At 40.1% G+C, this 12,230-nt stretch overlaps 1 protein-coding gene across 2 annotated transcripts in view; it reads right to left on the bottom strand.

Moving 5' to 3' along the window:
- AMPH (amphiphysin) overlaps window positions 1–12,230 on the bottom strand; it is a 215,033-nt gene that overhangs the window by 97,425 nt on the left and 105,378 nt on the right. The gene's annotated exons all lie outside the window — the stretch shown is intronic.

Genomic DNA, 12,230 nt, shown 5'->3' with positions numbered 1-12,230 from the left:
CACAGACTCTGAGACTAGGATTAGATTTTGGTCTGCAGTTACCCAAGGAAACGTTAATGGTAGTGTGGGGAAGTGAGGCAAGGAGGGAAAAGAGGTAACTCAAGGTGCACTAACAGGCAAGTTTCCACAGTTGGCAGCCCTGCCTTAATTCAACTGGGGAACTCTAGGAGACAGACTCAAACACCTTCCAGACATCCTCACCAAGGGGCAAGAGAGTTGGGGCATCTAATATCATCTCCTGTTGGACATTGGCTAATGGCTGCTTCTTAAAATGAAAGTGAAAGTCGCTCAGTCATGTCTGACTCTTGTGACCCCATGGAATAGTCCATGGAATTCTCCAGGCCAGAATACTGGAGTTGGGAGCCTATCCCTTCTCCAGCGGATCTTGCCGACCCAGGAATCGAACTGGGGTCTCCTGCACTGCAGGCAGATTCTTTACCAGCTGAGCTAGCAAGGAAGCCTGAACCCTGCTTCTGGGGAACAGGAACTCCCCATTACATCCACACAGGGCCAGACAGGTCTCTAGGAACCATAGGAAGACTTCAATCAAAGAGTTCTGCTGTTGGCAACTGCAAGCCAATCTAGTGGGCTCAGAAAAGGTAGGTATTAAAGGCATATAGCTGGGCACCAACAGTGCTGTCTATGACACTGAAAGGAAACACATTAAAAAAAATGTATTTTAACTGTACAGTCATTGAACAGAAGTACACAGAACTAGCATATAGAATGACTCCACCTTGAAAATTAATATGATCACAAGTATTTTACAATTCTAACTTGATAGTTAATAATATACCCACTAATATAGTAACTATAATGGTCATATACATTTCAACAAGCATTTGTTAGAATTTACCAAAAACGAATCCCTTAGAAGAAATGAAGTTGCCCTCACAGTCAACAAAACAGTCTGAGATGCAGTACCTGGGTGCAATCTCAAAAATGACAGAATGATCTCTATTCATTTCCAAAGCAAACCACTCAGTATCACAGTAATCCAAGTCTATGCTTCAACCACTAATACCAAAGAAGTTGAAGCTGAATGATTCTATGAAGACTTATAAGACTTTATAGGAGAAGGCAATGGCAACCCACTCCAGGACTCTCACCTGGAAAATCCTATGGACAGAAGAACCTGGTAGGCTACAGTAAGCGACTTCACTTTCACTTTTCCTTTCATGCACTGGAGAAGGGAATGGCAACCCACTCCAGTGTTCTTGCCTGGAGAATCCCAGGGACAGGGGAGCCTGGTGGGCTGCCATCTATGGGGTCGCACAGAGTCGGACACGACTGAAGCAACTTAGCAGCAGCAGCAGCACAAGATCTTCTAGAACTAACACCCCCAAAAGATGTCCTTTTCATCTTTTTTGGAATGGACTAGAATGGGAAAGTAGGAAGTCAAGAGATACCCGGAGTAACAGGCAAGTTTGGCCTTGGAGTACAAAATGAAGCAGGGCAAAGGCTAACAGCATTTTCCAAGAGAACAGACTGGTCATACTAAACACCCTCTTCCAACAACACAAGAGACAACTCTACACATGGATATCATCAGATGGTCAATAACAAAATCAGATTGATTATATTCTTTGCAGCTGAAGAAGGAGAAGCTCTATATAGTCAGCAAAAACAAGACTGGGAGCTGACTATGGCTCAGATCATGAACTGCTTATTGCAAAACTCAGACTTAAATTGAAGAAAGTAGGGAAAATCACACGACCATTAAGGTATGACCTAAAACAAATCCCTTGTGATTATACAGCGGAAATGACAAATAGATTCAAGGGATTAGATCTGATATACAGAGTGCCTGATGAACTATGGATGGAGGCTCGTGACATTGTACAGGTGACAGTGATCAAGACATTTCCAGGAGAAAGAAATGCAAAAAGGCAAAATGGTTGTCTGAGGAGGCCTTACAAATAGCTGAGAGAAGAAGAGAAGCTAAAGGCAAAGGAGAAAAGCAAAGATATACCTCTCTGAATGCAGAGCTCCAAAGAATAGCAAGGAGAGAGAAGAAAGCCTTCCTCAGTGATCAATGCAAAGAAATAGAGGAAAACAATAGAATTTGAAAGACTAGAGATCTCTTCAAGAAAATTAGAGATACCAAGAGAACATTTCATGCAAAGATGGGCACAATAAAGGACAGAAATAGTATGGACCTAACAGAAGCAGAAGATATTAAGATAGGGGTGGCAAGAATACACAGAACTAAACAAAAAGATCTTCATGAACCAGATAATCATGACAGTGTGATCACTCACCTAGAGCCAGACATCCTGGAATGTGAAGTCAAGTGGGCCTTAGAAAACATCCCTACGAACAAAGCTAGTGGACGTAATGGAATTCCAGTTGAGTTATTTCAAATTCTGAAAGACAATGCTGTGAAAGTGCTGCACTCAATATGCCAGCAAATTTGGGAAACTCAGCAGTGGCCACAGGACTGGAAAAGATCAGTTTCATCACAATCCCAAAGAAAGGCAATGCCAAAGAATGCTCACACTACTACACAATTGCATTCATCTCACATGCTAGCAAAGTAACGCTCAAAATTCTCCAAGCAAGGCTTCAACAGAACGTGAACTGAGAACTTTCAAATGTTCAAGTTGGATTAAAAAAAGGCAGAGGAACCAGAGATCAAATTGCTAACATCTGTTGGATCATTAAAAAAGCAAGAAAGTTCCAGAAAAACATCTATTTCTGCTTTATTGACTAATCCAAAGCCTTTGTGTGGATCACAACAAACTGTGGAAAATTCCTGGAGAGATGAGAATACCAGACCACCTGACCTGCCTCTTGAGAAATCTATATGCAGGTCAGGAAGCAACAGTTAGAACTGGACACAGAACAGCAGACTGGTTCCAAATCAGGAAAGGAGTACATCAAGGCTCCATACTGTCACCTTGCTTATTTGACTTATATGCAAAATGACGGGCTGGATGAAGCGCAAGCTGGAATCAAGATTGCTGGCAGAAATAACCTTAGATATGCAGATGACATCACCCTTATGGCAGAAAGCGAGGAGGAACTAAAGAGTCTCTTGATGAAAGTGAAAAAGTGAAAAATCTTGCTTGAAACTCAACATTCAGAAATTAAGATCGTAGCGTCTGGTCCCATCATTTCATGGCAAATAGATGGGAAAACAGTGGAAACAGTAACAGACTATTTTCTTGGGCTCTGCAGATGCTGACTGCAGCCATGAAATTAAAAGACATTTGCTCCTTGGGAGAAAAGCTATGACCAACCTAGACAGCATATTAAAAAGCAGAGACATTATTTTGTCAACAAAGGTCCGTCTAGTCAAGGCTATGGTTTTTCCAGTAGTCATGTATGGATGTGAGAGTTAGGCCATAAAGAAACTGAGCACCAAAAAATTGATGCCTTTGAACTGTGGTGTTGGAGAAGACTCTTGAGAGTCTCTTGGACTGCAAAGAGATCCAACCAGTCCATCCTAAAGGAAATCAGTCCTGAATATTCACTGGAAGGACTGATGCTGAAGCTGAGGCTCCACTACTTTGGCCAGCTGAACCAGAGAACCAACTCTTTAGAAAAGACCCTAATGCTGGGAAGGATTAAAGGCAGGAGGAGAAGGGCCTGACAGAGGATGAGATGGTTGGATGGCATCACCAACACCATGGATATAAGTGTGAACAAGCTCCAGGAGTTGGTGATGGACAGGGAACCCCAGTCCATGGGGTTGCAGAGTCAGACAGGACGGAACGACTGAACTGAACTGAACCAAAAAATGGAACGGGATGAAGAGGGAAAAAACTACTTCTTTCAGTAAATTACAATCTCGTAGAAGAACTAAAATATCTATAGGAAAAATTGCATCTCAAAGCAGATTATATTAACTCTGAACAGTCATCCAGAGTGTTTGGGAGTATAAAGGAAAGATAAAATGCCCAGTGCATTTAAAAACAGATAGTGATTAATACAAATAAACTCTGTAAAAAAGTGTTTAAGACCATGCTGGACTCCAAAATAAATTCTGGAAGAGAATATTTTCCTAGATATTATAATGCAGGTATAGTGACATTATTTCTCTAAAGTCTGTGTAAAACTCTGGTGAAGTTTTCTTATCCTGCCTTAATCTCAAGCTATTTTGGCAACTCTGTAAATCCAGGTATTACTAGATGAAAGCTTAATGTTAAGTCATTTGTTAGCACATATAAACTTCAACGCGAATGGCGCTATTCAGAATGGCAGCACAGAAATCATCAGAGTTCTAAACAACTGACTCCCTTTCTTGTGCCTCAGTATGGCTGAATATGAAAACTCTAGGTTTCCTTTGTCTTTCCGAGCCATTCAGAAATACAGTGTGAAAGCAAACTGCCACAAGCTAGATGGTTGGATGGCATCACCCACTCAACGGGCATGAGTTTGAGCAAGCTCCGGGAGTCGGTGGACAGGGAAGCCTGGCAGTCTGTGGGGTCACAAAGAGTCGGACACGACTGAGAAACTGGACAACAACAACAGTGGCTTTCCAAAACATCAAAGTGTAGCGTAAAACTGTAGACAAATGATAAGGAGAATGAAGAAGAATGTTAATCATAAACACTTGGGTAAAGGTAGAAGATAAGAAGGATCCAGAGGAGAAACAGGGAGAGTCAAGCCAAGGTCCCCAACATGAAGAGAATCTGAGGAAAAAAGAAGAAAGTCTTTTCCAGGTGATTATCGGTTTTGTGACAGGTACTGTGCAAGATTCTAAGTATATAAAATACGGAAAAGATATTTTGGGGGAGATTTTATTATTGTCGCATTTACACTGCACCTCCCTACCAGATCTGCCTGGGCGAGGATTATAGTTCCTGCCCCATCAACATCAAGCTTGGCTGTGGGACTTGACTTGGTTAATGAAATGTGAGTGGAAGTGCCATGTGCTACTTCTGAGCAGAAGGTGTAAGAGCTATCGCATACTCTTACCATGCCTTTTCCCTTCTAGTATGAGCCCCATGATGTTCCAGACTGGGTTTGCTTCTCCAGCCTGGGTCTCAGAGTGAAGGGAAGATGAACACATCTGTGCACATTTTCATGAGTGAGAAACCAACCTGCTCTTAAAAGCCAATGAGGTATTGCCACCACGGCATGACCTACTGTAAAGAGCCTGATACAATGGTTCACTGTCAAGAGCAGAAATGCAGAAAGGCATAGGAGGTTGAAATCTAACAATAACAGCAATAAAAAGCCAGTGGAGTTACTGAGCAGAAAAGCATTAAAGGTATTTACAGAAACACTTCAGAAAGGAACTCAAATTGAAAAGATGATGGACAAAGTGCATGGTTTAGCAAATGGAGTGTGAGAGGCAGTCATGTAATTGATAGAGGTAGCATAGTACTGAGCAAGGACAGCAAGGCCAGGATCATTTGTCCAACAGATGGCAGATTATTTAGAGAAAATAATATGTGAACTCAAACATGTGATTTACTCAGGTAGATCTAGAACCAGGCTGATCTAAAGCCTACGTCCTAAAGGGGGCAATTAAGAAGGTATGACACCCCTAAGGCCACATTTTTCAAAATAAGTAAGGGTAGAGTTTGGAGGTACTTAATGGTTTATCTAGGGCACTTACAGCCACACCTAAAACATCTCTGTGGAACATCCATTTATTGAGGTTGAATGAAGCTAATGGATAAATCATCATTTTGCCACCACTAAGCCGCCTTGCTATGATGTAGAATGAAAAACTGCATAGAGATGAAACAGAACTTCACAGATGTCTCCTATCTTCAGACATCTGCTTTAGGGCTCTGTTCTACTGCTGTTCTGCTCCTTCCCTAGAAGAATGCAAGAAGTACTTAGCTAAGGTAGGCCTCACATCTTACCCAGAAGGATGCTCTCCCTGCAGGAAGTAATACAAAGCCAACCAGAGTAAATAATGGTTCTGAGTTACCACAACTGCCTAGAGTACCTGGAAACAATAAAAGAACAGTGTGGAAGGGCATTCTTTTCCCAAATATTTAAGGAATAAAGCACGTCAAATTAAGTCCACAATTAAGTCTCTGCCTTTTCTTTGAGCACTAGAAAGACAATGAAATATTCAGGTTCTAATCTATACACTGAATTCATCTAGCCCAAGGAGGTCAATAAAATATTTTTTAAATAAATTAAGAATCCCAGGAGAAATGTTAAATATTGTGAGTGGAAGAAAGTTCAAACTGTATAATAATGGCTTAACTAGAGGAGTTCAATTTAACTAGATAAACTGGAAGCTAATTTAAATAACTTTATTCTTTTCCAATTATTAACATTCCTAATTTTCCCCATGAGTATTAAGGTTCATAAAGCATTTGGTAATAACCATACTGAATTTCATATAAAGTTCTGCCTGAGTCGAAAAAGTAAAAGTCTCTGAAGAGAAATTTTTCACCTACAATATGTCACAGCATAGTTCTTTTGCACAAAACCTATTGCATAATAAAATTTATGTATCATTATTCTATCTGAATCACAAGTAAGGTTTAAATGAGAAATAAATTCTTATAGCACTGCTCAGATTTCACTGAATCTAAAGTTCATTCCACATTCCTCTGAAAATTTCCATTTCAGCAATTCATCCTTGGATTATGTACTGTGCGTGTTTGTATGTACCAAAAAGAGATTCAAAATTCCACAACCTTGAGAATTTTTCCTGCTATTTCTTACTATTGTTATCAACAGGACAAGATAAAATTATTATTCTAACTCTTGGTCACACTCTCCTCAGGGTTTATGGGCAAGTGAATCTTATTATAAAAGTTGTCTGCATTGCCAACTAATACTTGTATTTGGAAAAGATCCTAGAAGGATTCACCACCCACCTGGCATATAGTATAATAACATGGCCTTGGTGCTACTCAGAGGTTCTTCATTTTTTCAAATGAATCATTTATCAGTGTCAGGAGCAGCTGTCTCTCAAGCCCAGAAGGTCCCTCAGGCCTCACTTTCTTCCCACACAGCCTGAGGGAGTGACTTATTTCTCCCTCCTCATTAAAGCTACTTCCACCCACTCCCTCCCTTGGGTGTCCCACCCTCAAAGGGCCGGGGAGAAGAAAGCTGTCTCCCCAGTCTTCTATTTCCTGGCTGTCCTGGAAAACAACCCAGGGTCATTTTGGGTTTCATCATGAAGTCACCAAGAATTAATAGGCAAGCAAAAGTATTCATGGTTTTAAAAGCTTACAAAGGTCTGAGAATCATTGCGTAGTTTAAAAAAAAAAAATCCCTTTTTTTCTCTTGCTAAGTGGTTTCTTGACGCTGTTGCTTTCTTCCCCTGGTCCTGTGAGCACCTCTCCTGGTAATCTGCCTCTAAGGATTAGACTGAAGTATAAAATCTAATTAAATAGCTGGAGAAAGAATGCAGCAGGCACACCTCCATGGAAGGTTTCAGATATCTCTGTTACCCAATACAAAGAAATTGCATTCCATATCTAATTAAATGTGTTTCCAAGTTGTTTTACATCAGATTGGTCCTCAGAAACACCAGTTTCTTAATTATTTGTTTATATGTCTTCAGGGGAGGGGAGGGCAGAGAAGGGTGTCCAGACCCAGACAGGCTGGGCTCTTGGGTAGTTCTCACATAAGTCTCTCTTCAGCACCTCGGACAGGTCCCAGACTCAGCTGTTCTTAAACTTTCAAGAGTTAATCTATGCAGTGTCAAAGGACCAGCTGTAAAGGCCACCATGTCAAAGTTCCTATTGCACTTTGGTAAGCACAATGAAGTGTTACAGACAGACTTCCTACAAGTTGAGTCAGGTTCCTGGTAAGGAAAGCTACCACAGACTAACACACAAAGATAGCGTCTCTAAGTCCTACAACTATGGCAAACTATCTCTGGGCATTGGACTTAAAAACAGGACTGCATTAAGCTATGATGAATAACACTGGAAGATTAATGTCATGTATTTTATTGTTTAGGTACATTAAATTCCAAAGCACTAAAAAAGATATTATATATACTTAGGCCTAGGACTTCAGGAGCCAATACGGAGGTAAAATTTTGTTAGCTCACTTTTGACCCAGTTACTTTTGCCTGAAAGAAAGAAGACAAACATTTATTAATTTTACCAGACTGTATATACAATTCATAGAATGAATAACTAAACTCATGGCAACAGTGTCTATAAACTCAGGGGCACCATGCCCCATACTATAATACCATGTGCATGACACCTTTGTTCAGGGAATATATACCACTGTGTCCCTGAGTGTACTTGCAAAACCAAATCCAGTGCATTTTATTTGCAAGATTATACAGATATAGCTAAACATCTTAAGGCAACAAGCATGTAATACCTATTAAACAAGCAATGTTTTGTTGGATTGACTTGTTAAAGTATGGTAAATGTAATACTGATTTATATTTAGATGTAGCTTTTGTTTTAAAAATAGAAAAAAAGCAAGCAGCATCCACAAGACAGAAAATTTTTTATTAACTATCCTCTTTAACTAAGAAATGGTGAGTTGATGATTAAAAAGGAGTCCAAGTGGAAGGAAGTCCAAGTCCAAGCACAAAGAGATGTATAAAACTTGGATCTGAAGAGATATAACTTCAAAAATTGTGATTTCACAACAGTAAGTCCTGCCTGTTCACCTGTGATCATGAACCTATAGAAGTTCCTAGAGTTACATTATTATTTTTGGCCTTTACTGACATTTTTTTTTTCCTGAAAAGGTTAAGTAACACATCAGAATTAAAACTGGCTCAATTTCTCAGAGTTCAGACAGGTTAACTCAGTCTTAAAAGTAATGTGGGTACATTTTGTGATCATTTTTGAAGCTGAGAAGATAATTAGATTATCAAGGAGATGAGATTTAACGGAGTCATAATCAGCAACTTGATGAACAGATAACTAATAGTGTCTGAATCCACTGATGATCAAAGACCACATTAGGCTGCTCAACACTCCAGGCACTCCTGGTTTACTAAGAAATAATGCTCTATTCTGACAAGCTCAGGTTCCGGTTCAGTTGGAAAATGACAGTTTTTCAAAGGTAAAAGCAGCAGGATCTCAGGAACATATATTTTTTGCTTCCTTGCTTTGAGCTCTTTGTAGTTATAGGAGCTCTCATTAAGAAACTAGCATTGATTTCATAAACCGATTTCTTTATTTTTAAAGATTTCTTTTGTAAATCTTCATGCAAAAGACACAAGATAGACAGGAGACTGGAGTACATTTTGAAATCACATTTCTGGGCTGATGGGAGTAGGGGGTGGTACAGAGAAGGAAGAGAGATATCAAAGAGGACATCTCAGCTTCCACAGTTTTATCCAAGATTCATGGCCCAATTTCCAGCTATCCTTGTCAGCAATCCCAACAGCACCTATGATCTGAAAACCAAATCAAATATCTTTTGCCTTTCAATAAAGTAAAATTAGAAAGCTAGCTAGCAATTACAGATGCCATTTTCCATGTATTTCCCTTAAGCCAACTAACTTGAGTTTATACAGATCTCTACTCTGAGCTTTTGGATCACAGCTACTCTATTGTGTGTTCAAGGAGATAGACTGCCTAGTTAGAACTGTTAAACTCACCACAGCAGGCAGGCCAGATATTGACATAGTTATATATTATTTTTCTAAACATGTACCCACAGGTTATGATCAATCAAATAACCTAGAAACTCCCTCAAAAGTTGTTATTAAGAAGAAACATTTTAAATTTTGTAAAATATTTGCACAGTAAGATGGTTTTCAGCATTACGGAATTCTCACAGAAACTTAGGGTTAACCAGAAAAAGCAGTAAACTTTATTTCCAGAGAGGCAGACATATATGAATTCTCTTAAAATATATTGTGCAATTATTGAGTGCAAACTCTAATAGAAACCAAGTATAAATGCAAGCAACAAGACTCAGCAACTCTCTCAGGAGTTGCTTGGAAGAAATTAATGGTATCAGTTAATGAATTGATAAGCTAAGTCGCTTCAACTGCGTCTGACTCTTTGCAACCCCACGGACGTAGCCCACCAGGTTCCTCCGTCCATGGGATTCTCCAGGCAAGAATACTGGAGTAGGTTGCCATTTCCTTCTCCAGGGTATCTTCCTGACCCAGGGATCAAACCCATGATCCTTACATCTCCCACATTGGCAGGTGGGTTCTTTGTCACTGGCGCCACCTTGAAACATATTAATGCCTCTGGTCAAAATATTATCTAGTCACAGAAGAGTGAGCTTGCTCTAAAACACAATACATGAAAAAAATAACTACAAATTGGAGAATGTAACTGGGATTCAAGGACTGAATAACATTCTACATAATTACAATGACTTACTACTTAGTGACTAAAAGTAAATAAAGCTCTTAGAAGATGGAAAATACTGTACATACCAGCTGATAATTATGGAGTAGCATGGAACTAGAGCAGCTTCAAACTCCAGGGAGGGGACCAGAGCCTTTCTCTAGTCTTGATAACTCAGGTTAGAATCAAGTCCAGGCAATATGAGACACTCTCCAATGGCTATTTGCTGCCAAAAATTAGGATCAAAGAGATGAAGCAGATGACAATGAAGGGAGGCTTTGATATTGAATGAGGGAGGAGGCATGGAAAATCTAAGGCAAAAGGTGCATACAGAGATATGTGTAACAAGGAGGGATATAATGACCAAGTACCTAGCAGGTGCTAGAGAACATAGAAGATTTCTTTAATGACTGCAACAGGCTGCTTTCCTTTAAACATTTTATAACCTGATGAGAATATAGATGCACACTTAAAATAACTGTCATATTAAAAAAATGGAACAAGAGCTATTGGATAAGCTACAAAAAAAAAAAATGTACTCTGGAGGACACAGAGAAAGAGAGAGCCTGGCTGAGGAGACTGGACAGACATTAGGTAAGAAATATCTTGTAAGCTGACCTTAAGCAAAGGTGGGACGTCAACATATGGAGATGGCAGGGCAGGCAAAGATAGTTCAATCACAACAAAGCATCTGCAGTGGAGAAAGCGGAAGAACAGCTTGGAAGCTAGCAGGCAGGCCCTAAATAACACCATCAGACATAGGAACAACCAATTATTCCTTTTTATATCATGGTTACCTGTGTTACAACGAAATAGTTCTAGGATATCTGCTCAAGAAAATCGAAGAATTTTTCAGAATGTAACTGTGGTTTGCCATAAATAAAAATTTTATCCACACATTAACACACTGTAGGAGTACATTTCATATTGACTCTTTTTTTCAAACTTCTTTTCTGTAATTTTTAATTATTTATGGACATATGTCCTAAAAAGTGTCATGAAACTGCTTACAAATATTCACACACTATTCAACACTTCTTCCATTCCAGAAATTAAAATGTGCTCTAGGAACATGCTCCAAATGATCATTTCTGCCACCAATTCAGCTTCAAGTTAGACAAATGCTTTAAAGTTTATGTGCAAAGCACTAGATTCTGTGCAGAGAAAAAGATGAAAGTGGCCACAGAGGACCCCTAGGCAGAGGAGAGATCAGTATGAAGACATGACTCCAGCTTCCAGACAATGGATTATCCTAATAATGAGAATCGCTGGCTGTGGATCCTCCAAACTGGAGAGATTTCAACGTCCCAATATCTCTCCCCTTCCTCATCTGTGTTATACCAAATAGGCCGTCACCTGGCGGTGGGCATGGAGAGCTATGCGGAATTTCAGTGGGGACTGAGAAGCCGTGGAGATGGGAGCAGAAGTGAGATTGCCTTCCCCTCTGTATGAGAAGGTCTAATTTCAGCTTGTGCCTCCATTAGGGTTCCACATCTGTACTCGCTGAAACGTGATCAAAGCTGGTTATCTGGGCCCCACCAGCCCCAAGGTTATTATTTTGTTGTAAACTGCACATCGGCCACAAGCATGGTATCTTAGTAGGCAAGTTTACGAACAGGAAGGAGAGAACCCAAAGACCTTTCTTCTACTTGGGGACCTACTCTGGATTCCTTAACACAGCTGTTAGTGGGCACTCCAGAGAACCGACAAGAAAGCACCCAATGCCCACAGCAGTCATTTCTGCTACTTGTCAGCAGTGCTGGTAAGAAAGGAAACAAAATAAACCCTCTGGGAAGGAAAGGGTAAAGTCACATCTCATTCTTCCTGCTGGATATTTCTAATCCTTGCTTTCCTTACCACTTGTCCATGGAAAGCCCTGAGTTCTCAGGGGGTGGGAGTGATTCACTTGATTCCCACTTGCTGGACCTTCCTCTCCCTTCCTCCCTGTCCTAACTGAGCTGTTCATAAAACCTAGACCACAAAATCCATGACAACGTGGAGCACAGAGGATAATGA

The sequence above is a fragment of the Ovis aries genome, chromosome 4 (assembly GCF_016772045.2).
Source record: "Ovis aries strain OAR_USU_Benz2616 breed Rambouillet chromosome 4, ARS-UI_Ramb_v3.0, whole genome shotgun sequence".
Classification (NCBI taxonomy): domain Eukaryota; kingdom Metazoa; phylum Chordata; class Mammalia; order Artiodactyla; family Bovidae; genus Ovis; species Ovis aries.
This window is presented reverse-complemented; position numbering and strand designations above follow the sequence as displayed.